This window comes from Eptesicus fuscus, chromosome 17 (assembly GCF_027574615.1).
Source record: "Eptesicus fuscus isolate TK198812 chromosome 17, DD_ASM_mEF_20220401, whole genome shotgun sequence".
In the NCBI taxonomy this organism is placed as follows: Eukaryota; Metazoa; Chordata; class Mammalia; order Chiroptera; family Vespertilionidae; genus Eptesicus; species Eptesicus fuscus.
The window spans coordinates 49,617,185-49,641,961 of NC_072489.1; the positions used below are offsets into that span (position 1 = coordinate 49,617,185).

General features: G+C 47.9%; 1 protein-coding gene and 1 non-coding gene across 2 annotated transcripts in view; both read left to right on the forward strand.

The window, feature by feature from the left end:
* RBM20 (RNA binding motif protein 20) overlaps positions 1-24,777 on the forward strand; it is a 186,678-nt gene that overhangs the window by 60,729 nt on the left and 101,172 nt on the right. The window lies entirely within an intron of this gene.
* LOC114232553 (U6 spliceosomal RNA) lies at positions 5,778-5,884 on the forward strand. The gene has a single exon (XR_003618626.2). It is a non-coding gene; the product is annotated as a U6 spliceosomal RNA (small nuclear RNA).

Below are 24,777 nucleotides of genomic sequence, written 5' to 3' on the forward strand. Positions count from 1 at the left end.
GTGATGAGTGCTGGGCCGGTGAAGGTGTCACTCAGTGGGCTGGGTCCCTGGGAGCACCCCGGTGGGCTGAGCTCAGACCTGCACTGGGTGGGGTCAAAGAGGCTTCCTGGAGAGGTGCTGCAGGGCCACCTCTTTCAGGGTAAGTCGGGTGGCAGCAGGTGCACGGAGGGAGGGGCTTTCAGGTGGGAGGGGCAGCATTGCCGAAAGGACACTCTAGGGAGAACTTTATGCAGCTTTGAGGACTCTGTACTTACTTGCCATTTTACCTTCGAAATTGAATTATATCCTGCATACAGTGAAGTGGACAACTTTTAGGTTTGTAGCTCAGTGAATGTTTAAATTTGACCTCACTCTTGCAACCATCACCCAGATCAAAATATGGGACATTTCCAGTTTCTTGCAAGGCACCCCGTACACATTTCTTTTAGTTTATTGGGGTAACATTGGTTAATAGAATTCTGTAGGTTTCAGGTGTATCATTCTATAAGACGTCATCTGTATATTGTATTGGGTGTTCACCACCCCAAGTCAAGTCTCCTTCCATCACCATTTATCCCCCCTTTACCCTCTTCTACCTGCTCCCACTTCTCTTTCCCTCGGGTAATCACTATGAGGTTTTATTGTTTTGTTTTGCTTCTTGGGGACTTTTTTTTAAAAAAAATTTCTTTATTGATTAAGGTATTACATATGTGTCCTCATCCCTCCATTAACCCCCCAACCCCCCCTCCCCCACTCATGTCCTCACCCCCCTGGTGTTCATGTCCATTGGTTAGGCTTATATTCACGCATACAAGTTGGTTGATCTCCTTTCGCCCACGCTCCCCTAGCTTCCCTCTGAGGTCTAGCAGTCTGATCGATGCTTCTTTGCCTCTGGATCTGTCCCTGTTCGTCAGTTTATGTTGTTCATTATATTAATTGGGGACTTTTTAAGACTATAAACTTCTTGAGCAAAAAATTTATTTTGGTAGCTAAAGATCACGAACAGGCTGAATGTGGCTCCAAATTATGTAGTTATTATTTTTTTTAATTGATTTTTAGAGAGGTAGAGAAGGGGGGGGGGTGGTGAGAGAAAGAAACAACGATTTGTTGTTCCACTTATTTATGTATTCATTGGTTGATTCATGTATGTGTCCTGATCGGGGATCATACTTGAAGAAACCTTGGTGCATTGGTATGACGCTTTAACCAACTGAGCTACCTGGCCAACGCCTAACTATGTATTTTGGTTTTAACTCATTGCTATTATTTAAAAATTGGGGGATTTCACATGAGAATCAAAAGATCTGGCAACACTGAGCTCATGTACCTTGGTGGGCTGCAGCTGGGTAGGGACTGTCCCCCATAAAGTTGGAACATCTATATTTTGCTCATCACTCATCTGCTCATCACTCACTCCTGGCCAGCTTCACTTCTGTTACCTGCCTGGCTCTGTGGGCATCTAAGTTTATAATCCCTGCCTTTAAGTATTGTTTTGTGGCCTCCAGCATGGCTGAGGGTGCTTAATACTTTTTATTTGTTCACCCATCAGTATGTATGGAGCACTGACCATGAACGAGGCACTCGCCAGATGTTGGGAACTCAGAGCTGTTCAGGGGCAGAAAGACAACACGTTGTTTGTTAGCTTGCCATGCAGCTAACCCCACCCATGTGTGGCACTTCCTGTCTGAGAGTTCACTGCTCGCTACCCCCTTGGATGCCATCCGTGCTGGCTGTTTCCTGATCTCTGAGCCAGTCTGTTCAGTATAACAGTCACACTTCTGCTGTCACCTTCCTCACCTTTGTTTCCTCCCTGTCTGGCCCTCACCCGAACCAGAACCTTTTGCTCAAGTCCCACCTCTTCTGAGAAGTCTTCACTGAGCATCCCTTTCTCTTGGGACCTCCCTCCTCTGAATGCCTATCAGCGTATTTCCCACGCCACCAGCAATCCATCCTGTCCTTGACCCGCTCAGGTTAAAAAAGAAAAGGCCCCCTGCTTAAGCTCAGTATTGCATTCCCTAAGGGCAGAGACCTTGCCTTCTATTTCCTGACATTACCCCATACAAACCTGCATGGTTCTGAGCATACAGCAGGTGCCTAGCAAATGCAGAAGAGGCGGTAGATGGCAGCACCTGGAGGCTGGGTCAGAGAGGAAAGCACTGGACATCAGTGCCAGCCTCCTCACTGGGAGTTGCCCTCCCTGGCAGTTACCCTGCAGGGATCCTGCCTGCCTGCGAGGCCTAGCGTCCTTGCGAGAATGTTGACACCCTTCAAGGAGGCCACAGACACTCCAGCCACCGGGTCACAGGCATTCTGGGCAGAGTCATGTGAGGTGGCATCTGAGGTTCTCCCCTTATAGCCTGGCACAGTGTCCCTGGGGTGGCAGGAGAAGGCTCGCTGAAGATGGTATGTGGCTAGGACAACAAAGTGTCGTTTTGATGGCCTTTCCCTCAGCCTCTGCCATGGCCCCTTCAGCCTGGGCTGCCTGCTCTGTCTCACTTTTCTTCCTGACTCAGTGATACCCATGGCTGAAGGTAACCCGATGGCAGGTCGCCGCCCCACACCTGGTAACATTGCCTCCTGGAAAGGTACCTTAGATGTTGGCACAGGATGGTGACCTTTCTTTAGTGGACTTCTGCTCCCAGCCCAGCCGACCAGACCACAGCAGTGGAGATGGGAGAGGCCAGAAGAGCCTTTAGTTTAAGGTTCCTTTGGCAAAGAGCTGTCCCCTTTGCTAAGGTTCTGTTATATGTCACTTGGTGTGCAGGGTTCCAACAACTACTTGGCCTCTTGACAGGGAACATGATAGAATGTCAGAACCTAAGCTAATGCAAAATATGTTTTGCCTCGCCAAGTCATGCACAGCCAATGCAAGAAGCCCATCGGTCACCCACACGTCTGCACCATGTGGCCACAGGGCTCCACTGGTGGGATTTAGCCTTTCCAGAGCCACGTGATGTGGGAGACCAGGCGCACAGTGGCTTCTTACTCAGAGCATGCTCATTTTGGAAAGCATGAGGGCATCCCTTAAAAAAGTACCCGTTCTCAAAGGGCACGTGTTTCCTTTTTCCCCTTATACGTCCCCTTTCGATTGTTACCCTTCTCCCCCTTCCCTTCCCACTCCCCCTCCCCCCACATTTCTTTTTCTTTTCCTGTGTCTTTGTGTTTATCTATTGTGCCTTTGGCACCAACCCAGATTTCCAGGTGACAAGGCCGGCTGAAGTTGTAGGTGTTGCATTCTGTTACTTGGGGGCTTCAGGTTTAGATGCCAGGACAAAGAGACCTACAGGCGTCATCCAAGTTTCAAGCCTTGGGCCAGTTAGGGAAGGTGACACTGGCAACTCTCATACAACTGTTGAGCAAAATCAGTAAGAAGTTATTCCTCCTAGAAAACAACTATTTTGTTGGCCTAAGTTTTACCAATGAAGAAATGTTTGGCTACCAACAGAAAACCCAACACACGCGGTTGAAACCAGCAGGATGTTTATCGTCTACTGAGCCAGAGGTCTGGAGGCAGGTGCCCAGGGTTGGTTTAGTGGTTCGATGGGGTCTTCAGGGGTCCTGGGCTTTTCATCCCCCACCTGGCCATGTCCAATGATGCGCTCATTCTGTGGTCTCCTCTTCATAGGGTGGCTGACATGGTTCCGGATCTCATGCATTTAATGCCAGCAGCCAAAATGAGAAGTGCCGATGGAGGGTGGGCAACCCAAGAGTCTCTGTTTACTTCTCTCTTATCTGGGAGCAGAACTTCTCGGGTCCTTGTTGCAAAGGAAATGCTGTTTCAGGTGAACACTGACACACGGACCTGGGTCGTTTGGGGTTATCTGGGATAGAGTGAGCTGAGACTTCATTTTCCTGCTCCGGACTCCATTCCCTGCTGTTCTTTCTTAAAATTACAGGATGTGAAGAACTTTATTTCCACCTAGTTTCCCGCAGCCTGGAGCTCATAGTTGGACTTAATTTTCATCAACTGATGTGCCGACATATCTTGTTTTAATGCGCCTCACAGATGATGTGATTTTTTCCCCCCAAATTGAAGGCAAGATAATCCACCAGCAAAAAGATTATGACTCGCTTTATTGCAACATCTGCTTTATTGCGGTGGCCTGGAACCAAACCTGCAATATCTCCGAGACATGTCTGTAAGAAAGTCGAGCCCCTACTCCCTGGTACCCATTCCTTTTACTCTGAATGGTGCATCGTATCAGCCTGGACCGTGGGCAACATACTGTGGGCATCACTTAGCCAGAGCACTCATGCTTAGTGCCCTGTGATTGGGAGTTTGTCTTTGTGGAAGGTGTGGGTCTAGTGCTCCTTTCATCCTTCCTAGCACTGATCCTTGGGAAATGATTTCTCTCTAAAATAACTTGGGTTTGTACACGTTCGAACACATGCCCGTACTCCAGCTCTACGCCACTCCAGTGGGAAAGGCAGACTGCGGTTTCATGGTAGTTGTCTTTTTGATGAATGTCCCCATGTCCACCCACAGGGCCGTGACATTCCTGCCGCCCCACTCGATAATCTGAAAATCTCCCAAGCCAGATTGCCTTGCTATAGGCCTGCAACTCTAGCATGCCACATAGGTTCTGGGTTTCAGTCTCCAGGGCCCGCATTGGCCAGCATCGTGGAGGAGACGATGGGCTTGAAACTGATAAGGCAGGGGGAGCGGGTGGGGGCCATTCCGAGAGTGCCAGAGAAGATACGGTGCACCCGTGATAGGGCCTGCGAGCAGGGCCAGGGGTGTGCGAAGCGTGACGCAATTACATGGTCTTGTCTCAGCTTTCCCCTTTCATCTGCTCCCAGATGCATTGTGCTTTGTAGGGCTCCTCACCCCTCCTTTCTGAAATGCTCTCCCAAATGTGCCCAACTCTTCTCTCCGTTTTCCAGCCAAAGGCGACAAAAGGACGAGCCCCTTGACTCCGCGCGATTGCTCTTAAGTGTTAGAAGTGTTCGCCCTCCCACCCAGGGGAAGGTTTTGCATTAGAATCTGTCTAATTCCTTTACAGTTGTTTACTTCCTTTGACGTTGACAGCATGTGAAGGTCATGGTCGGCTTTATGATCTGAAGGGTGTATCGTATGTTCAGCTTGCGTTCTGGGAATCTTCTAGAAGAGCCGCTGTCAGGATTCAGGATCTAGTCTGCTTGGCAGCCCTCAGCCTTCAAGGGTGAAATGCAGAGATCTCTAAGGGGAGAGTTCTGGATCTAGATTCCTGCCTTGGAATCAGACCCCGTCCATTACCTGAAATGCTATGTGTCCTTTGGACAAGTTATTTGACCTCTCTGTACCTCAGTTTCTCCATCAGTAAAATGGGAATAATAGTACTACAGGCCTAATAACTATGGTTATTAGGAGGATTCAATGAGTTAACATTTATGCTTAAAATGTTACCTGGCAGTTAGTAAGCACCATATAAGTGTTTGTTCGATAAATACATCTTACTAATTAGAGATACTTTTGTTGGCTTACTACTCTGCTAGCTGAAATTTTTGTTGCAATCATGGTAGATTCGAATGCAGTTGTAAGAAATAATACAGAGAGTTCCCCTCCATTTATCCAGTTTCCCCCAATGATAACATTTTGCAAAACTGTAGTACAGTATGGCAACCAGGATATTCACATTGATTTCCCCACTGTTACGTGTGCTCATTTGTCTGTGTATGCATTTAGCACAGTCGCCTGTGTGGATGCATTTAGCACATTCGCCTGTGTGTGTGCATTTAGCACATTTGTCTGTGTGAATGCAATTTTATCACGTGTAGGTTCACATTTGCACCACTACAGTCAAGATGTTAACCAGTTTGTGTTTGCTTCGGCAGCACACATACTAAAATTGGAACGATAAAGAGAAGATTAGCATGGCCCCTGCACAAGGATGACATGCAAATTCATGAAGCATTCCAGATAAAAAAAGAAAAAGATGCTAACCAGTTCCATCATCACAAGGATCCCTCCTGTTGCCCTTTTATAATTATACCCATATCGCTCCCTTTCCCAGAAACCCCTGGCAACGACTGATCTGGTCTCTATTTCTAAAATTTTGTCACTTAAAATATGTTATATAAATGGAATCATACAGTTTGCAACTTTTGAGATTAGCTTTATTCATTCAGCATAATTTCCTGGAGACATTCCCAAGTTGTTGATCGTATCATAGTTCATTCTTTTTACATGTTGAATAGTATTCCATGATATGTATGTACCACTGTTTGTTTAACCATTCACCTAATGAAGGACATCTAGGCTTTTCCTGATATTTGGTATTACAAATGAAGCTGCTATGAACATGTATGTACAGGTTTTTGTATGAACATGTTTTCTTTCTCTGAGATAAAAGCCCAAGAGTGCGATTGTTGGGTTGTGTGGTAATTGCATGTTTAGGTTTACTCCTATAACGGGTATTACCATTTGTTATTTAAATTTGTACCTCCCAACAGTAAACTTATGTTCAATTCTTTGACTTACAGTAAGTATTGTTTTAGTACTTGCTAAATAAATTTAAAGGGATTTTATAATGTATCCAGGACTGTGTCAAGGAGATTCAAGTGGCATGATGATAGTCTTTGTCTTCAAGAATGTTTCATCTTGAGTCTGGGAACTGAGTAGTTGCAAATAAGAGCTGACATAGATGGTATGCTGTTAGGTTATAGAAAGCTTGAAGAAGTCCAGTGGACAGCTGGGTGGGAGGTGCAGGATAGGGAGAGAGTGGAAGTGTTTTTGTTTTTTTAAATTATTTTTATTGATTTCAGAGGAAGGGAGAGGGAGGGAGAAAGATAGAAACATCAATGATGAGAGAGAATCATTGATCGGCTGCCTCCTGCACGCCCCCTGCTGGGATGGAGCCTACAACACAGGCATGTGCCCCGACCAGGAATTGAGCTATGAGCTCCTGGTTCATAGCTTTGATGCTCAACCACTGAGCCACGCTGGCCGGGGAGAGAGTGGAGGTTTGAGAAAGGGTTGTCACGGTTGGTGCCACCAGTGCCTGAGATTGGGAATTTGATGGTCTTTTGTATTTGGGAAGAATTTGGAATTACTTGAATTTGAAGAAAAGCATCCATTTTGCATGGAGTTTGTTGCAAAATTTGGCTCAAAGATAGGGATCATTATAGAAGCATAAATTCTTTCATTGAGGTGTCCTTAACTTAAAGGACGGAACTGAAGCATGGCAATTCTGGAAAACCAGCTGGATTTATTTTTAAAGATTTTTAAAAATATACATATTTTTAATTGATTTTAGAGAGAGAAACATGGATGAGAAACATGGATGAGAACATGAGGGAGAGAGAAACATGGATGAGAACAACATCTATCAGCTGCCTCCTGCATGCCCTCCTACTGGGAATCAAGCCCGCAAAATATGGGTATGTGCCCTGACCGGAATCGAGCTGGTGACCTCTCAGTGTATGGGATGACGCTCAATGATCTGAGCCGCACAGACCTGGGCGAAACCAGCTGGTTTAATGCTTCACCGCCGTGGACGAAGAGTCAGTCTCTTGGCCAGGCCACACTCTGGTCTCCCAGGTCCTGGCCGATGCTGCTGCTTCCTGTGCATTGGGTCAGTTTAATGGAGCGCAATGGCGGCTTACCTAGCGTGTTTGCAGCTGGAGTAGATACTTTTTCACATGCCTATGCTCTGGATGACAAAAATTATTTTCAGTAAAAATCATGTAATGAGCAGTCATTATTTTCTTGATTTCCCCCCACAATGAAGGATTGAAAAAGAAAACATTCCTTAAATGTGATAAAATACTTCACATCTGGATTAAAATTTGTGTTTACCAAGCAAAATTGTTACATCTTGCAGTTTGCTGTTATAAATTTGACCCCCACACAGAATGCCCAAGGGGTGACAGGGTGACTGAATAGAAATAACTCCAGTTCTGTTTCTTCGTTTTACAATCACTGTGCTGTCACTTAAAAAACAATTTGTTTCAACATTGGAGAATATGGTACTGCAGGGATTGGACACAGGGACTGTGTCCGAAGTGGAGTCAAAATATTCTGACCTATTCCAAATTTATTTTTGAAATCCGTAGAAGTCTCAGTTTGCATGTGTCAAAGCCAGGCGTGCTTCAAATTACCTCTCATGTCAACATAATACTTATCAAATGATAGGTAATGCAATTGTGCTAATTTGAAGTTTACATGTATATTATCATTCAAACACAATAGTCACTGCAGGAATTGTATAGCACTTGAGCCAACAAAATATTTGTTTTCTAGGAGGACTAATTTCTTACCGATATTGTTTAGAATTGCTGATGCTTGGTGAAAGGGAAAAGACTTTTAGTGGTTTTATTATGGTTTTAACCCTTTGCACTTGCTTGCTTTTTTCTCGATTCCTTATTCTAATGCTAACCGTGTCGAGTCACACTCCACATCCGAGTGCAAAAGGTTAAACTTTTGGGAGACAAAGCCCTTCCTTCTTGCCGGCAACGGTTTTGGGAGTTCGGTTGACTTCAACTTGAAGCCCAACCTTGCCTGTGTGGAGCCCTATGACTGAGCAAGTTATTTTACTAGCCATAGTCAGCTTCCTTATCTGCAAAATGGTAAGCTTTTGTTGGGTTAATAATATAATCTCCCCAGAGGGCCTGGAGTTGGTTCTGGCGTGCAGAAGGGTCTTAAGAAATGTGAGTTGTGGCCCTGGCCAGTGTGGCTCAGTTGGTTGGAGCATCGTCCTGTGCACTGAATGGCCCTGGGTTTGATTCCCAGTTAGGGCACATGCCCAGGTTGCAGATTTGATTCCTGGTCAGGGCAAGTACTAGAGACAACTCTCTCTCTCCCTCTTTCCCTCCCCCTCCCCTTCCCCCTCCCCCTCTCTCCCTCTTCCTCTGTTTCTCAAATCATAAAAAACAACAACACATCCTCAAGTGAGGATTTAAAAGAAAAGTGAGTTGTGTTCCTTTCTCCATCAGGAAGGAGGGGCTAGCCTTGGACTCTGAGAAGAGCTCATGCTGACCGGTTAGAGTTGCCTCCCTTTTCACCCTCTCTGACCTCCGTCAGGAAAAGCAGCAGTTCCGATGAAGCAGCGTGGCATTGAGTGACTATGTTGAACCCCAAGGGAAACTTGGACAAATTCCCCGGGTTCTGAGATGCGTCCGTCAGAACGCCAGCTTGGGTAAGGAGAACGATTCTGGCCGCTCCTGGGCCGAGAGGGTGGGGGATTTCAGGACGATGTGATCAGCTTGTCTATCAGAGGCTGAACCTCGAGGACAAAAGTGATTGTCCTTTGCTTCAGAGAGAAGAGGTCCTGCAGCACTTTCTCCCGATGGCAGAGGCTTGGTTATCGGCAAGGCCTTCTGCAAGGCACTTTCCGCTCTTTCTCTACCTCCTCCTCATGCTGACAATTGCCAAGGAATGTGGTCCAAGCCTTTTGCTGGCTTTTGCAAGCCTTTTATAGCAGCTTAGAAGGAATTCCTGGTATTCTTCTCATGTGTTAAAGATCAGGCTATTCTTATACGTAACCCAGATCATGTTAAACACGGAAACACATTTAAATGACCCAGGAAGGCTCTAAGAAGACTACTTTATTTAGACTTTTTTTTTTTTTTGTCATAAAACGAACCTGTTGTACTTTAAAGGCGCTAAAGAGAATTCTTAATTTTATACAGTTTGATCTGCCAAGTGATAGGTTTCCTTTTCCTTTACTCTTAAGGGAGGTCTATTTAGTGACACTTATTGGAGGACAAGGGAAAGAAGCACATCGTTTGTTATTTAAAAAAGAAAAGAAAACATATTATAAAATTTATCCTAAGAAACGACTCATGTTGTAAATAATCTCAGATGTAGATTTTTGGATGTGAAATGGAGCTTAAGGTTTTATTCTTGAGTGTTTTGTATTTCTACCATACTAACCGCATAGCTAATTCATTTCAACTGGAAAGTACATCAGGAAACATATAACTTAATCAAGAGCAAGTGGAAAAATATACCGGTTTTTAAAAACATTTTTCCTGGCCTTCTCATCCTGCTCGTGTATTGCTTTAGAGAATTTTCAGAAAACATAATGCATGGTCTCAAAGTCAAATATGATAGATCTGAAGCCTTCAAAACACAAGGTAAGCCCTCGGTAATCACATGGTTAAATGAATGTATAGGCAGGGCCAGCTTCCCGAGGGTGACTGTGCAGTCACACAGACCCCGTGCTCAGAAGGGCCCATGCTGGCTTCATGTTCTGTCGTCATCATTTTGAAATAAATCTTTATTGTTGAAAGTATTACGTAAATTCTCCTCCCCGATTAACCTCTTCCAGCCCACTTGAAATTCTTAATACTTTTTGAACAAAGGGCTTCAGATTTTCATTTTGCACTGGTCTTGTGTACTGGCTACCTGGTAATTCAGCTTCGACTAGTTTTGGGCTTTTGAGTTTCCAGATTAACGAACTAGACATTGATCAGCCTTTCCCCCCCCTCTACATGAACTTGTGAGGACCCTCCTAATGGCCTTTTGTTTAGATACTAGAGGCCTAATGCACGCAATTCATGCAAAGGGCTCGGCCCTCGCAGCCCCGGCTTCATTCAGAAAGACATCTGGAAGGTCGTTCGGCTGTCCAGTCTAATTAGCATGTTATGCTTTTATTATTATAGACATTTCTTTTCAACTACTTTCAACTCTTGTTTCTCAAATGATTATTAACGGCAATTACCAGAGGCTGAGTTTCAGAAGGCGTTCACTTTTTCAGTTTTATAGCTCTGAATGCGAGTTTCTGTAACAGGCAGGAGTTATTTTTGTAATTGGGGGAGGGGGCACCATACAAATGTAAGAAAAACTTTTATTTGTTGTAGCTTTTAAAAGAGGAGCAGCTCATATTGATGCTGGCAGGTAGCCTTGCGCAGTTGCTGGGGTTCCCATTCCTGTGGGCAGTCAGTTCAGATGGAGAAGTGGCTCGGAGTGAGCGTGGCTGAGAGTGGGTGGTACTATTTGTGGCAAAGACATTCAGTGAGTGTTTGTAAACTTGGGGGTAATCCGGGCCTGGCATTCAGCTTTACTCGAGGCCCCGACGGAATCTTATGTCATTTTAAGTCCTCGGCTATCAGTTGTTGTGTTCCTTTGTCTTTCTTGTTTTAAACGCTCCTCTCGCTCTTCAGCAGCAGATCAGAAATGTGTGGCTTTTGGCCAAAGCTGCAGCTTGCCTTTGAACCAGGACAGGGCTGTCCTCCTTGTGATGCGGGGTCAAGTTCAGTGTGAGATAAACAGCTTTGGCCTCTAAACCCTTGCTGACATCTCACCCTGCCGTGCATGGTGGCACCACTCAAGCCCTCCCGCCGCCTGTGAATGGGCCAGGATTTACTGGTACATGCCGGTCCAGAGTAAAAGGACCAGGGGGTGACCCTGCATTCTGGTGGACACCTGCCTCCCAGAGGGCAACCCCACTGGGTTGGAGGACTGGACAACCTGGGCCCCGCCCCACTCCAGCCAGCTTCTGCCAGTCCCCCTGCTAAGGGGAATTTCTGCCCTGACGTGGGGTCAAGGGGGATGGGAGGTCATCTCTTCTTTTTCTGCCTGTGCTGTCTGTGGGCAGAAACGCTTTGACCAAAGGCCTTGGCAAAAGGTGGATTCTTTATCTCCTGGACTCAAATACATCTTTCTGTTCGGCAGACGCAGTCTTTTTATTCTGTAATTCCCCAGCACATCTGTTAGTACATCTACTGTGTTCTCTGTCGTCCTCTCTTCAGTGGCTGTAAGTCATCCTTACCTTGACTTCCATATTCTGAGTCTTCTCTTTCTTCTCCGTTACTCTCTGCCTCAGTTTCCCCAGGCTGCCTCCTGTATTGTTCTTTTGTTCTGTCCATTGTCTCCCTCCTTCCTGTTCTTTTCTCTCTGTGCTCTTCAGGTCTTTCAAGGTGAGAACCACAAAAGATAAGCAGTTAACATAGAGGCTGGACTAACAGGGCAGATACAGAGAAACGGATCTATATGTACACCCATGGGAAGAAGTCTGGACTCTTGGGTTCCGGGCCTGGCTGGGCCACAGTCCTGCTGTGTGGTCCAAGCAAGTCTCTGGCTCAGAGTAAAAAGCCACAAGTGGCCAAAGCCGGTTTGGCTCAGTGCATAGAGCGTCGGTCTGCGGACTGAAAGGTCCCAGGTTCGATTCCGGTCAAGGGCATGTACATTGGTTGCGGGCACATCCCCAGTGGGGGATGTGCAGGAGGCAGCTGGTCGATGTTTCTCTCTCATCAATGTTTCTAGCTTTCTATCCCTCTCCCTTTCTCTCTGTAGAAAATCAATAAAATATATTAAAAAAAAAAAAGCCACAAGTGTTGGCTAGCGTGATAGCTGTTGTTGGTTATTAGTTAACCCCATGGTTGGCAAACTGCGGCTCGTGAGCCACATGCGGCTCTTTGGCCCCTTGAGTGTGGCTCTTCCACAAAATACCACGGCCTCGGCGAGTCTATTTTGAAGAAGTGGCATTAGAAGAAGTTTAAGTTTAAAAAATTTGGCTCTCAAAAGAAATTTCAATCGTTGTACTGTTGATATTTGGCTTGGTTGACTAATGAGTTTGCCGACCACTGAGTTAACCTTTCTGGGCCTCAGTTTCCTTCCCTGTTCAATGAGGGACTGGGATGACATAGCAAGTCCTTTCCACTCTCTTAGGTACAGCCAGATTAAGTTGGATAATAACCCTGATTGGTGTAAATCACTAGGGAATGAGGATCAGGCCTTAAATCTCTCTGGGTCCCTGTGATAATTTGCACACTAAATAGGTGGAGCAGTTATTTAAAAGTTAGTACTGCCTTCTGAATGTTTATGACATCGATAAGGAATTTTTAAAAATCAGTTAAATATATGCATTTCTTGCATATTAAAGAATAAATGGACTAATACTGCGCAGCATTGTATAGTGGTTTGGAAGAGCTTTCACATTCATTAATTTCATGCCAGTCTCCCAACGTTCCGTACGGCAGCTAGAGCAGATCTTACGCCAGTTCACCGAGGCTTAGGGGGGAGGTTATTTCTCCTGGTTTCCCAGCTACTGAGTGGCCAGCCAGGAACCAGAATCCTGTGCCAGTGTATATTCCAACCCACGGAAGGCTGTCTCATTAGGCTGGTTAGGAGCAGTAAGAAATACTTCCTTGTGAAAACTGATGATCTTTAGCTACATTAACCCCTAGGAAATGCCTGTCCCAGGATCCCTGTTACAGGATCGTAACCCAGGAAGGAATACCTGGAGGCCAGAGTGAGAATGGCGCTTCCCACCTACCGTGAGGACCTGGGTTGAGCAGGTCTGGCCTGTGGAGGCTCTCCCAATCCTGCAGGTGGGGTGCGGGAAGAGGAGCCTGAGACTTCTGCCAAGTCCACTGAGTAGACACGTAGGCCCTGGCACACTCAGGACTGAAGAAGAATAGGAGACCCTCTGAAGAGAGATAGACTGTTCCCTGCTTCAAGAGGCTCATGACCTTGGGTCTTGACCATGCCAGGCAGCTAGAAATGTAACCATATCTGCAGTCCTTGGAGGGCAATGAGAAGGATTTGTGAAGGAGGAGTTCATGGCAGATGTCTCCAGTCCCATGGCGGCAACAAGAAGGCTGGCCCAGAATGGTCCCTCTGGAGCAGTGTTTTCGGTGCTTGTAGGCGTGCTGGGTTAGCCATCCAGGCTCCTAGGAGCTGCCGGAGGGGCAAGACACAGAGGATCCCAGTAGCTGCCAACCTGAGACGCCCCTGGAGGATCACATTACTTGAGAGCAGGAACTTTTGCTCCCAGGTTTGTTGAGTGACCTGCCGATGAGAGCGACTGCTGGCCACTGTCAGAAGGAGCTGCTGTCCCCAAAGAGTAGGCACAGCCCCTGGGAGCTGTGGGTGGCCCTTGGCCAATGGAGGCCACCAGTGGGAGCAGCAGAAAGAGTGCCAGGCTGGGGAGTCCATCCAGTAGTCTGCAACCCCATGGCATTCTAGAGGAGGGCCAACATGGTCCACCTGCCAGCATACTTCTCAATGAGGAGGAGGAGAATCATTTTCTTTCAGATGACCCAGCAGCTCAGGGTGGGGGTTCTAGCCTGTTTGAATCATCACCTGGCCTTCAGATTCCTGACGGAGGGGTGGCTCAGAGAAAAAGGGTTACCCTGGTAGGGACTTTCCCAGATGAACTTGACAAAATATCATGAATCCAGTTGTTTTTTTCAATGTTTATGTTCATATTCATACTTCTTTTGATCCGTCATCCTTTACTGATTAACTCTCAAATGGAAGTTAATGTTTCCTAGTTTAGCCTTCCATTAGCATACTGTGTACACCAGTTTTATGTAATTCATTCGTTCACTCCTTCACCAGACACGGTCAAGTACCTTTCACAGGCCAGGACAGTGTCAGCCTTGCTGTATTGTATTTTACTTATTTGTGTACATATCTTAGCTTCCCCTCAACTAAGAGCTTTTTAATTAAGTCATGATAGACTTATGCTACAGCCACAAAATCCCAGGGGTTTAATACAATGAAAAACATTTTTTAAATCCTCACCCAAGGAGTAAGGACATTTTTTCCATTGATTTTTAGAGAGAGTGGAAGGGATGGAGGAGGGGAAGTTAGAAAGAAAGAGAGAGAGAGAGAAGAGAGAGAGAGAGAGAGAGAGAGAGAGAGAGAGATTGGTTGCCTCCTGCTCTTGCTCCACCAGGGCTGGGGATTGAACCAGCAACTGAAGTACGTACCCTTGACCAGGAATCGAACCAGAGACCCTTTAGTCCATGGTCTGACATTCAAACTACTGAGCCAAACCAGCCAGGGCACTATAAAAATTTATTTCTCACTTATTCGTTCGTCCTACCTGAGTTGGTGGGGCAAACATCAAAGGGGCTGCCCCATGCAGTCCCCTCAGGGACCCAGGATGACAGAGGCTTGGCCACCTCATAGCAGCGCTACCTGGAACACAGGCTTATTGGTCACTGAGAGGGAAAAGAATACCGAAAGGTCTCATACCAGCAATTAAGTACTTTTGCTTGGGGTTGGCATCACAGCTACTCACAGTCCCTGGGCCAAAACTAATCACACAGGCCCACCCACCTACAAGAAAGCCCAGAAGTGCAATTCTCCCTTGAGCCTGAAGAAGAACAGCATAAGGGCGAGCACTAAAAGGCTCGATGCAATTTTTTTACTATGTTCTTGGCTCTGTTATTGACTCGAAGCAAAGTTGTCTCTTGAAGACTCACATTCTTCATTTGTAAAGGGATGGGATATAAGTGATGATGAATGGAGTATATATTGCTAATTGCCCAGCTTGGAAAAAACTAGCAATAAGTAGCTTAGACATCCTTATATGAAGGTGCCTGTCTTTTTCCTTTCCTGGTAGTGGAGAGGTGGGTGGTTAGGGATGGAGACAGCCCTCTGAGCAGGTCCCAGATCCTTTGACCCAAGGCAAGGTTTGCCCTCATTTCCTACAGTGACAAAGCTAGGATTGTCTCCTCCCGCCGCCCCATTCCCCTCCACCCCCCATGCCTGAGCACTAGAGAGCCTGGCTTCTCTTGCTCTGTGGGCCTGGGTGCAGACAATCATAATTGAGCTGCAGCCAACATAATTTTAAAATGCTCTGTTTACCTTTATACATTCAACCACCATTGAAAGGAGGGGTTTGGGATCGGGGCAATCTGGTTGTTTCAATAACACCAGATGTAGATTATGTCCTAACTTAAGAATGAGAGCACAAGAGTAGTCTGGATTTCAGAAGGCATTTGAGGAACCCAATATTTGTTGAATAAATGACTGGAGTTTGGAAGGAAATAGGGATTTATGACTGTGCCTGCTATCCTTCCTGTGATTGTGTCTTTAAACAGCTGTTGACTGAGTTTTCTTCCTTATGTGTTTGGGTTCTGTAGAAGGAAAAGTCGGGTGGGTGTACCGATGTCGTGTTTATTGTGCCTGTTTATCCTGTGCTGGTCACCTGCCCCAGCGTGGCCATCTTTAATTGCATATCTGAGGACAGAGCTGTGGGATGCCTGCTCCATTCCCTTTACCCAGCTCCTCGCACAGTGCAAAACAAGGTGGCTCTGAATGATGATGTTGGTGAAGGTAGGTCTACAGGAAAAGTCTTCATAGTTAGTTCATGACACCCTCATACTTTCCTGTTCTTTTAAAGTACTGGGGGCGGGGGCGGGGGGGAGGCGGGGTGCATCTTGTATTTTTCCTTCATATCTTCTAAACATTGTACCGCCCCATCTTGCCTTTCACCTCCCTCCAGCACTGAAATCCTACCAGTGTGAATTTCATTTTGTCCTCAGGCGGCATCTGGAGGGAAGGTTAAGGAATGTGAGGGGGGTACCTTAGTTCTTGGATGGTGGGCCCCCTGCACCACCTTCACATACACAGATGGGTGAGATGGGTGTCCCCAGGCCACGTCAGTGGGCGACATTGGGCAGTCATTTCAGATCTTGTTCATTTCTGATCTGTTGTGGATTGTGTTGTCTGTTGCTTAGTGTGCCCATCACACTTTCGCATCCCTCTTCCTCATGATCCTAGTGGGGCCGTCAATCATGGAATCAGGAAAACGGACTTCCTCACTCACTGGAGCGGGCGGGTAACCAAAGTTCTGGCCCCACTCACTGAGGGAGAAGCACCCTGGTCACGTTACTCCAATCAGCATTTCTCCCTGGACTGATGACTGGAGAGAAGCAGTTCCTTGGCACTTGGGCTTCTCCCAGAGAGGATGTGTCTCTGGGCTTCAGGCCGCCCTCTTGTCTGCCATGTGGTGATAGCCTTTGACACTGAAGAGAAATCGAGGCAAGCAGAATGGCAGGTGGGGCAGCCAGTGCGACCTTTTCAAATGCAAGTCCAGTAATTTTCCTCCTCTGCCTGAAACTCTCAGAGCCTCGCCCACGATCCTCAGTATAGAACCAGAGGTCTTGCCCGGTTGGTCTCCATGGCCTTGACTTTCATTCTTGCTCCTCAGGTGTCCCAGGGCCTTTGCTCTTGCTGTTCAGAGCCCTCTCTGTCCAGAGGCTTGCAGAGTCCCCTCCATTGCTTTCTGCAGGCACCACACTCAGTGATCACCTTGCCAGAGGCCTTCCCTGGCCCCGGTCTCAGCGGCAGCCTCAGGCCTCCATCCCCTTCTGCCTCTTTTTCCTTTTTCAGTTGTCCTCTTAGCCCTTGTCATTGCCTGACACATGATACATTGATCTGTTTTTCTATCTTCCTGTCCTGGAATATCATTCCCCTGAGAAGAGAGACTTTGCTTTGTTTCCTGCTGAACGAATCTCTGGCACCCAGAGCCATGTCCGGCATAGACAGGCCCCTCATCTATTGGCTGAGTGTGTAGACATGCCCAACCTGGACTCTCTGCTGAGGGCCGAGGCTGCTGGAACCAGGGCTGCCTATCATAGTGCCATGATCAGCCCAGTGGGCAGCGTGAGTGCTTGCCCTTGTGAAGGCTCGGCCAGGACAGGTGGGCGAGTGTGTGCCATCCCCCCAGCAGTAACTCAGGGCTGCTCAGACCAGGCCTTTTCATTGACCAAAGGGCACATCGGCGAGCTGCTCAGCAGCCTCCTTATTGGTGTCAACTTCACAAGCAGCCTGCGGTTTTGCTTGTGTAAGCGTCTCTCTCATGAAACATCTTAATGTAGCCGAGTATTTGGATTCCCTGCACCTGCTCGTTTTACCAAGCTATAAAACGAAGGCCTAAAAATAGGTGCGATATGCAGATTAAGGCAATTTACTGCAAAGCCCCCTGCCCCCTTCACCTGCAGCCCAGTGTGCGATGCAGGAGCTCAGAGCAGCCTCACTGTGTGGGGGAAATGTGTCCCTGCCACTCAGGCGTTTGGGAGGAGACGTGGCACAGGTAGTTCTGTCTCTTCTTCAGCCGTGGAGGGGGAGGCTCCCCTGTGGGGAGCTTGTCCCCGCCCCAACTCTGCCTGCTGCCTTTTCTCTGCTTTGGTTGATTTGTGTGTGTGTGTTGAGGGGGGGGGGTGCTGTAATTTGGAAATAAAGTTAATTGTATTAGAAATGACTGTTACTTTTGATGACTGCGACATCCTGGCTTTTAGCTGCCATCAGTGTTTATAGTTGTTAAGCCAGAGGATGTGAAATGGTTAATAGAAAGACATACTTCAAGCATAATAGCAGGCATTTAAAAAATTAAATTTTAATCACACAAGTACTATGTAAATGCATTCTGCTTTAAAATATTAAAACATTACATACAAAGTTAAAGTCTGTTTTCCCCATCACTGTCAATCTCAGATTCTGTCCCAGAATCCATCACTGTTATCAATTCGCATCCTTCCCTCATGTCCGGGGAACCCGGAGCTCAGGTTGATGGTACCTGTTCCACTGTGAGTGATGCTGACAAGGTAGCTGTCAGGCCAGGAGTGCACCAGGGCTACGCAATGTAATCCTCCCAGCAACCCCGTGAGGTAGGAGGCGGAGGTGGGTACCCTCTGGTTGGTAACAGCTAAGTCACTTACTGTACAGTTCACCCTTTTAATGTGTACAATTCGGTGGTTTATTGTACATTCACAGAGCTGGACACCCATCACCACCATCTGACCCCGGGACAGGCTCAGACCCTTAAAATGCCGCAGATGCATTGGTAGCCACTCCCGTTCCTGCGTGTGCAACACCCACGCCCACAGGTGGCCACCTGCTCAGGTTGAAACTGCGCAGAGCTGGGAACTGAGCGCCAAAGCGCTTCACAGCCTTCGGCCACTTCTCTGTGGAAGGACGGAGCCTGAATGTGTCTCGCAGGCCCGTCTTTTCACTCGCTGCTGCGCAGGGTGAGGAATCAGGACTCCTTCGTCCTGTTTCTGGGGTGGGGATGGGCGGCCATTGAGTCACATAGACTTTAACTTTGTATGTAATGTTCTGGAATCTTGGGCTTCTCCGCCCACATAGTGCCTTGTAACTTGTAATGCACAACAGTGTCCCTGCAGCCACCGGTGTGCCGGGTCATCGTGGTGCCCGGCCGGCGGGCTGCCCTTCGGCAGGGTGCATAGAGAGGGTGCATTCTTTCTTTGTAGCCAAAGCAGGTATTTTTGCTGCTTGTGAATCATCTGCGGAGTGAGAACCCTGGGCAAGGAAGACACGGTCACATTCCACCGAAAAGCATTTATCAGGCACCAACTGCACGTGCGCCTGGTTTACCCTGATGGGTGCCCTTCGTCCCCCCAGGAACTTGACCTCTAGCACATCCAGTCTCCGTCTTCAGGAAGTTTTAAGTGTGGGTTGGAGAAGCGCTGTGAGCCATCGCATTACTGCAAGGGGGACTGTGATAAACAGTGACCGAGCTGCTAATAAAGTGACAGGCACGCCCTGTGAACGTGGGCAGTCACTGCCCTTTCCCTCCGCCCGGCGGGTAATCATTCTTCCCCCGTTTAATTCACGGGATGTCTTGAGAATAAATGAGCTTGGGTGGGTGCCAGTTCTGAATGTGCTAGTCGCTCTAACATTTTGGGGTCAGCGATCCCTTTAAGGAGCTGATGAAAGCTTTGGACTTGCACCTCAGAAAAATTACTCCGGAGTGCACACCCGCGTGATTTTGCAAACAATTTCAGTTTCATGCTTTTTGTGGACATCCTGACCCTCATCCGGGAATCTCTGCGGGGCTTGTAGGTTTATAACACCTATTTCAGAATTTATCCCCTCGAGGGTGTTGAAAAATTTCCAGATGGTAATTCACATGACTATTATTACGAATACTGTTTTTCAGTTATTTCTGTGTTAAAAAACACACCTTTCTTTATTAAAAAAATAATTTACTAAGAGTCCCTTAGGACTAGGTGTTAGATTCTTGAACAGCAAGTACAAAACAAAAAGCAAGGTATTCTGATGACCAGGTTTTCCTTCCGTTCTTGTGCAGGCGACTAAAATAAAATAGCAAACAATGGCACAGGAGCACACTTGAAGCAACAGCAACAAACAAAGTGCAGAAGTCTGGCTCGTAAGCGCGACATCTTGCTGGGCTGTGACTTTGGGGACAGCAGAGTCCACAGAGCTGTTGAGGGGGGACAGTGTTAAATCCATTGCTCTTGTCAAAGCGTTGTTATGGCACATCGCGGGGGCGGCGTGTGTGTGTGTGTGTGTGTGTGTGTGTGTGTGTGTGTGTGTGTGTGTGGAGGGGAGGCATCGCCACGCCAGGTTTCCTGAGACGAGGAGCCGGGATTGACAGGCACAGCTTGGCCTCCACGCTGGGGGGGGAATCTGCTGCGTGTGCAGCCTCCTTCCTGCCCCTCCCCGGGCTGGCAGGCGGCGGTGCCACGGCTGACACCAGCCCTGACTGGGGGCAGATGTGCCATTGGCCGCCCCATCTGCCGCCTCCCGCCTGAGCCCTTTCTCGGCGCCCCCCCCTCGCCGCGCCTGACGCAGCCCTTGGTGGAATGTCCTGTCCTGGGAGGCATGACATCACTGCCCTCCAGGCTTCTGCTCCGAGGGCCGGTGTGACTGACCATGAAAGGGCTGAGGTTTGGGTTTCAGGGCCGCTGGGGTGTCCGTGTCGCAGGTGGCCCGTCTCAGAGTGGAATGGGAAGGTCACAGCACCACCCAGCATCTGGACAGCCCAGTAGTTTTTGTTCCCACTAAAGCACTTTCTGAGGTCTCCCCTTACCCGCGGACGGCATGAGCTGCTGTTCGGAGCCCAGCACGGAGCGAGGCCCTCTGGTCACCTGTCTGCAGGTCTCAGGGTGGCAGGTCCAGCGGCTGGCGGCAGGGCCACTGAGTGCCCAGGTGAGCGTTTCACCGATGCTGCAGCCTGGGGATGACCTCCAGGTGCCCACCCGCTGGATGTGGGACCGCAGGCGAGTGCTGGACTCTGAGCGACTCAGCCTCCTTGTTGCTGAGGTGGGAATGACCACACTTGCTTCCTTCGGTTTATGTGGGGATGAAATGACAATGCAGAGGGACTGCAACGTGCGGGGGTCCCCGAGACCACCCTCGTGATGTAATTTGTTAGGAAGACGTACCGAACTGACTGGGAGTTGTCATCGTCACCGTTACTTTGAAAGGACGAGAATAGAATCATCCAAGGGGAAGAGGCACAGAGAGCTCCGCGCAAAGGAGCTTCCCATTGTCCTCTCCCCGTGGGACCAGCCAAGCTCCCTCTCTCTTGGCAACAGCAGATGACAGTGCACATGGAGTATCCGCCCCCCCCCCCACCCCCCCAGGGAAGCTCACCTGAGCCTTGGGGTCCAGAGGTTTCACTGGGGCTCCGTCATGTAGACATGGTTGAGTGCCCACATGGCCGGCCTCAGACTCCAGCCTCTCAGGAGGTTATGCTAAGACCACCTGGTCCAGAGCTACCACCATACCTCACATTGTTAGACCGTCTACGGGGCCCAAGACCCCCAGGTAAATGGACACTCTAATCAGGCAGGACAGTCCAAGGGCCTGGAGGCCGCCTCCCGGAGGCAAGGGCGAGGCAAAGGCCAGACCTCTCCCTGGGTGAGCCCCGTTCTTTACTGCGCAGGGGCGGGGCCTGAGTGGTGGACCAGCTTCAGGGAATTGCAGTCAGCTCTCATTTTTATGCCCCAGGTCAAGGTGAAGGGGAGTGGCTTTGACTTTTTGTCTTTTTTCCTTTTTTTTTTTTTAAATCTCTATTGATGAAAATATTACAGATGTCCACCTCTTTTTTCTCCACCTCTTCTCTTTATGTCCGTGGTCTCGGGAGGGTGGCGCTCACCTTGCCTATTTGAAGTTGGTATCAGGGTTTGTTTTGCCAAATAATAATGCCTCTCGTTCACGTGGTGCTTTAAACCTGCCGGGCTCACCGGGGCTTGTCTGAACCTCACAACAACACAAGGAGGTAGGGAGGCAGGTGTCATTATCCCAGTTTTACAGGCGAGGCGGTGACGTCATAGGGGGCTTGCTGGGTCACCAGGTCTCGGGACTGAGCGTAGGGATAAAGGCAGTGGCTCCTGGTATCTTTTGCCTCCCTCAGCTGACCCCCTGCGCCTGCTGCTCTGGTTTACGTGCACGGCCTTGAACCGGATGGGCCTGCGTTCAGATCTGCCCCTGTCACACCGAGGCTGCGTGATCGTGGGCAGATTCCATCGCTGTTCCCCTGTCCAATAGGATTGCTGTCTGAATCACATGAGATCACGCATGTGAAGCACAGGCTCATGATGCCGGTGGCTGGTGTGGAATATTAGTGCTGAGGGTGACACGTATTCACAATTTTTACTACCGCTGCAACGAGAGCAATACTAACTTGTTAAGCATTTTGCTAGGTGTGTAATCAATTCAGAATGAGGAGATACCTTGAGTACAGAGAAGGCCATTTGTGGTACAATCATTCATCTTTTTTAGGTAATTGCCAAGCCTGGCCGGTGTGGCTCAGTGGTTGAGCATCAATCCCTTGTTGTATTCCTGGTCAGGGCACGCTCCTGGGCTGCTGGCTCGATCCCCGGTAGGGGGCATGCAAGAGGCAGCCGATGGATTCATGCTTCTCTCTCTCACATTGATGTTTCTTTCTCTGTCTCTCCCTCTCCCCTCCTCTCACTCTAAAAATCGATTAAAAAAATCTTTAAAAAAAAATACAGCAAGAGGGAAGCTGGTAAGGCTCCCAAACGCCATCTGCACCATTGACAGTGCCCTTGGGGACATCGAGTTTTTGACTCCTTGCTTAGATCCTTCTTGGGACCTCTGTCCACTCTTCTAGCCTCAGAGCCGGTTCACGGTGTCTTAATTCTGTCCATATCTGCCCCACTCAGACATTTCTTTAGGGCGGAATCAGTGATTCCCCCCTGACCCCCCACAATCCTTCACCCCTTGCTTGGGATGCTCCTTGTGTAGGGTGAGTAGCAGTATGAGGTGAGACCACGCGCAGAGCCAGGTGTATGGCTGAGACAATTGTCGGTGTGGCTTCCAAATGCCTTCCCAGGGGAGTGACTTTCGGAGGAGGCTGCCTCTGGATAAATGATCCCTGGACACACAGAGGAGGCAGGCAGCGTGATTCGTGGTTACTATGAATAGAGTTGCCCAGGCAGGGCTAGCTCCTTGGTGTGTGCGCCTTGATTAAGGTCAGGGCATATCAGGGGTGCAACCTCTTTTATGACCCCTGGGGATGTCGCCTGTGGTTTCTGTTTAGCCTGAGACATACTTGCTCTGGCTGCCCATTTCCCACACTTTGGTGACTCAGCACTTTCTGGCTGCCTTTGACATGCCTATGACTTTGCAGAATGCCCAAGAACTACTTGCTCGGCTACGTTGACCCTCACTTTAGAGATTATCGCCTCCAACTCAAGGTAATGGACATATTTTATCTCCAGCGATCTGGTTTGCTCTTAGGGAGCACTTTCTCAAAAGGATGGTCTCGCCTGTGTGTGACCAGCTAATCAGCTTGTGTGATGTGTGTTGTTTAACCAGGCTTGTCTTTGTCTTGACTTTTTTCAGTGCACCTGGGAACCTCTGCTAAACCACATTCACTAGAATCATTCCTTCTCTTTTTTCTTAAAAATAAAATCAACCCCTTCTTCTGTTAAATGAGGAGGTAATTTTCATTGTTCACTGAAAGTCTACATTCTGTCTGGAATCACTGATCGTTGGGCAAAAACTTGAAAGAAGCATGCTTATTCAAAAATATTTTCTTGATCGATTTAGTTGTTGTAATGTTATCAAGTGTGATGAGAGGGTCTCATTTGTGCCCTGTGGGAATGACTCCAGGAACGAGTCAGAGAAATGGGTTTGTACTTCCTTTGCTGCTGACCCACTAGCAGGATGCTGAATAAAAGGATGTTGAAATTGTGTGAGAGAAAAAGAAATGGAGAAGAGACCTGGACAAGGAAAATTAGGGTCACCCATATTGCCTTGTCAGCATAGAAATGAACTCATGAGTTGGCTTCTGGAGCTCCTGCTCATTTGTGACTTTTAAATCATTTACTTTCAGATAATAGTTTTGAGGATTCGTTGAACTACAGGTATTATTGGAAATGAATTTCTCTGTTCAGTCTCTTTCCCCTGTCAACACTAGATTTGTGTCTGCTTCTAATTTCATGTTTGGGCCTAACTTACTAAATCCTGGGGGTGAACTCATTGTCTACTATAAGCCAAGATGTTAAAATTTTGGTATAGATCCTATATAAAAATACCCTCATATTCTCATTTTAAGAAGGTCCTTAACATACCTAGACCACAGCCCAATCCACTGAGATAAATAATTTTAATCTTTTTTTTTTTTTAAAGAATAGTTTATCGATTTTGAGAGAGAGAGAGAGGAGGAGGAGAGAGAGTGAGAGAGAAAGAGAGGCATTAATGTGAGAGGGAAACATTGATTGGCTGCCTCCTGCATGCCAGGGATAGAGCCTGAAACCCAGGCATGTGACCTTGACCAGAAACTGATCCTGCAACCTCCTGGTGCACGGATGTCGACCAACCCACTGATCCACACCAGCCAGGGCAGCTGTTCTTAATCTGAATGGTGGATATTTTCTTATTTGTAAAGTAGGGTTGCTGAGAGGATGGGGTGAGGCTGTGCATGTGCCTGGGACACCTCTCCAGGAACCCGATCACCATCACGCCACAGTGACACTGGGCTAACCAAGTTCGCATGCAGGACCTCATTTAAGCTTCACAGTGGGTGGACTTTACTGACGAGAAAACGGAGAGGGCCATCTGCCCGGCGGCTGAGCCAGGGCTTTAACACGTTAAGCTCCCCGTCAGTCACCGGTGACTGACACTAAACTTTCCGTCCGGAAGACAAAACAGTCTGGGCGGTTAACGTGTTCACCTGAGCCCCTCTGTTTTTAAGGTGCGCTTTTAACTAGTCCCTGGAGCAATGTATATTTAAGGAATATAGTCATAACGTCAAGATATCTGAGAAAAAACAATAATGATACCTGAGGCCAGGAGGGAGAGTGGTTGGAATTTTTCACAGGCTGCCCAAACATATAAAG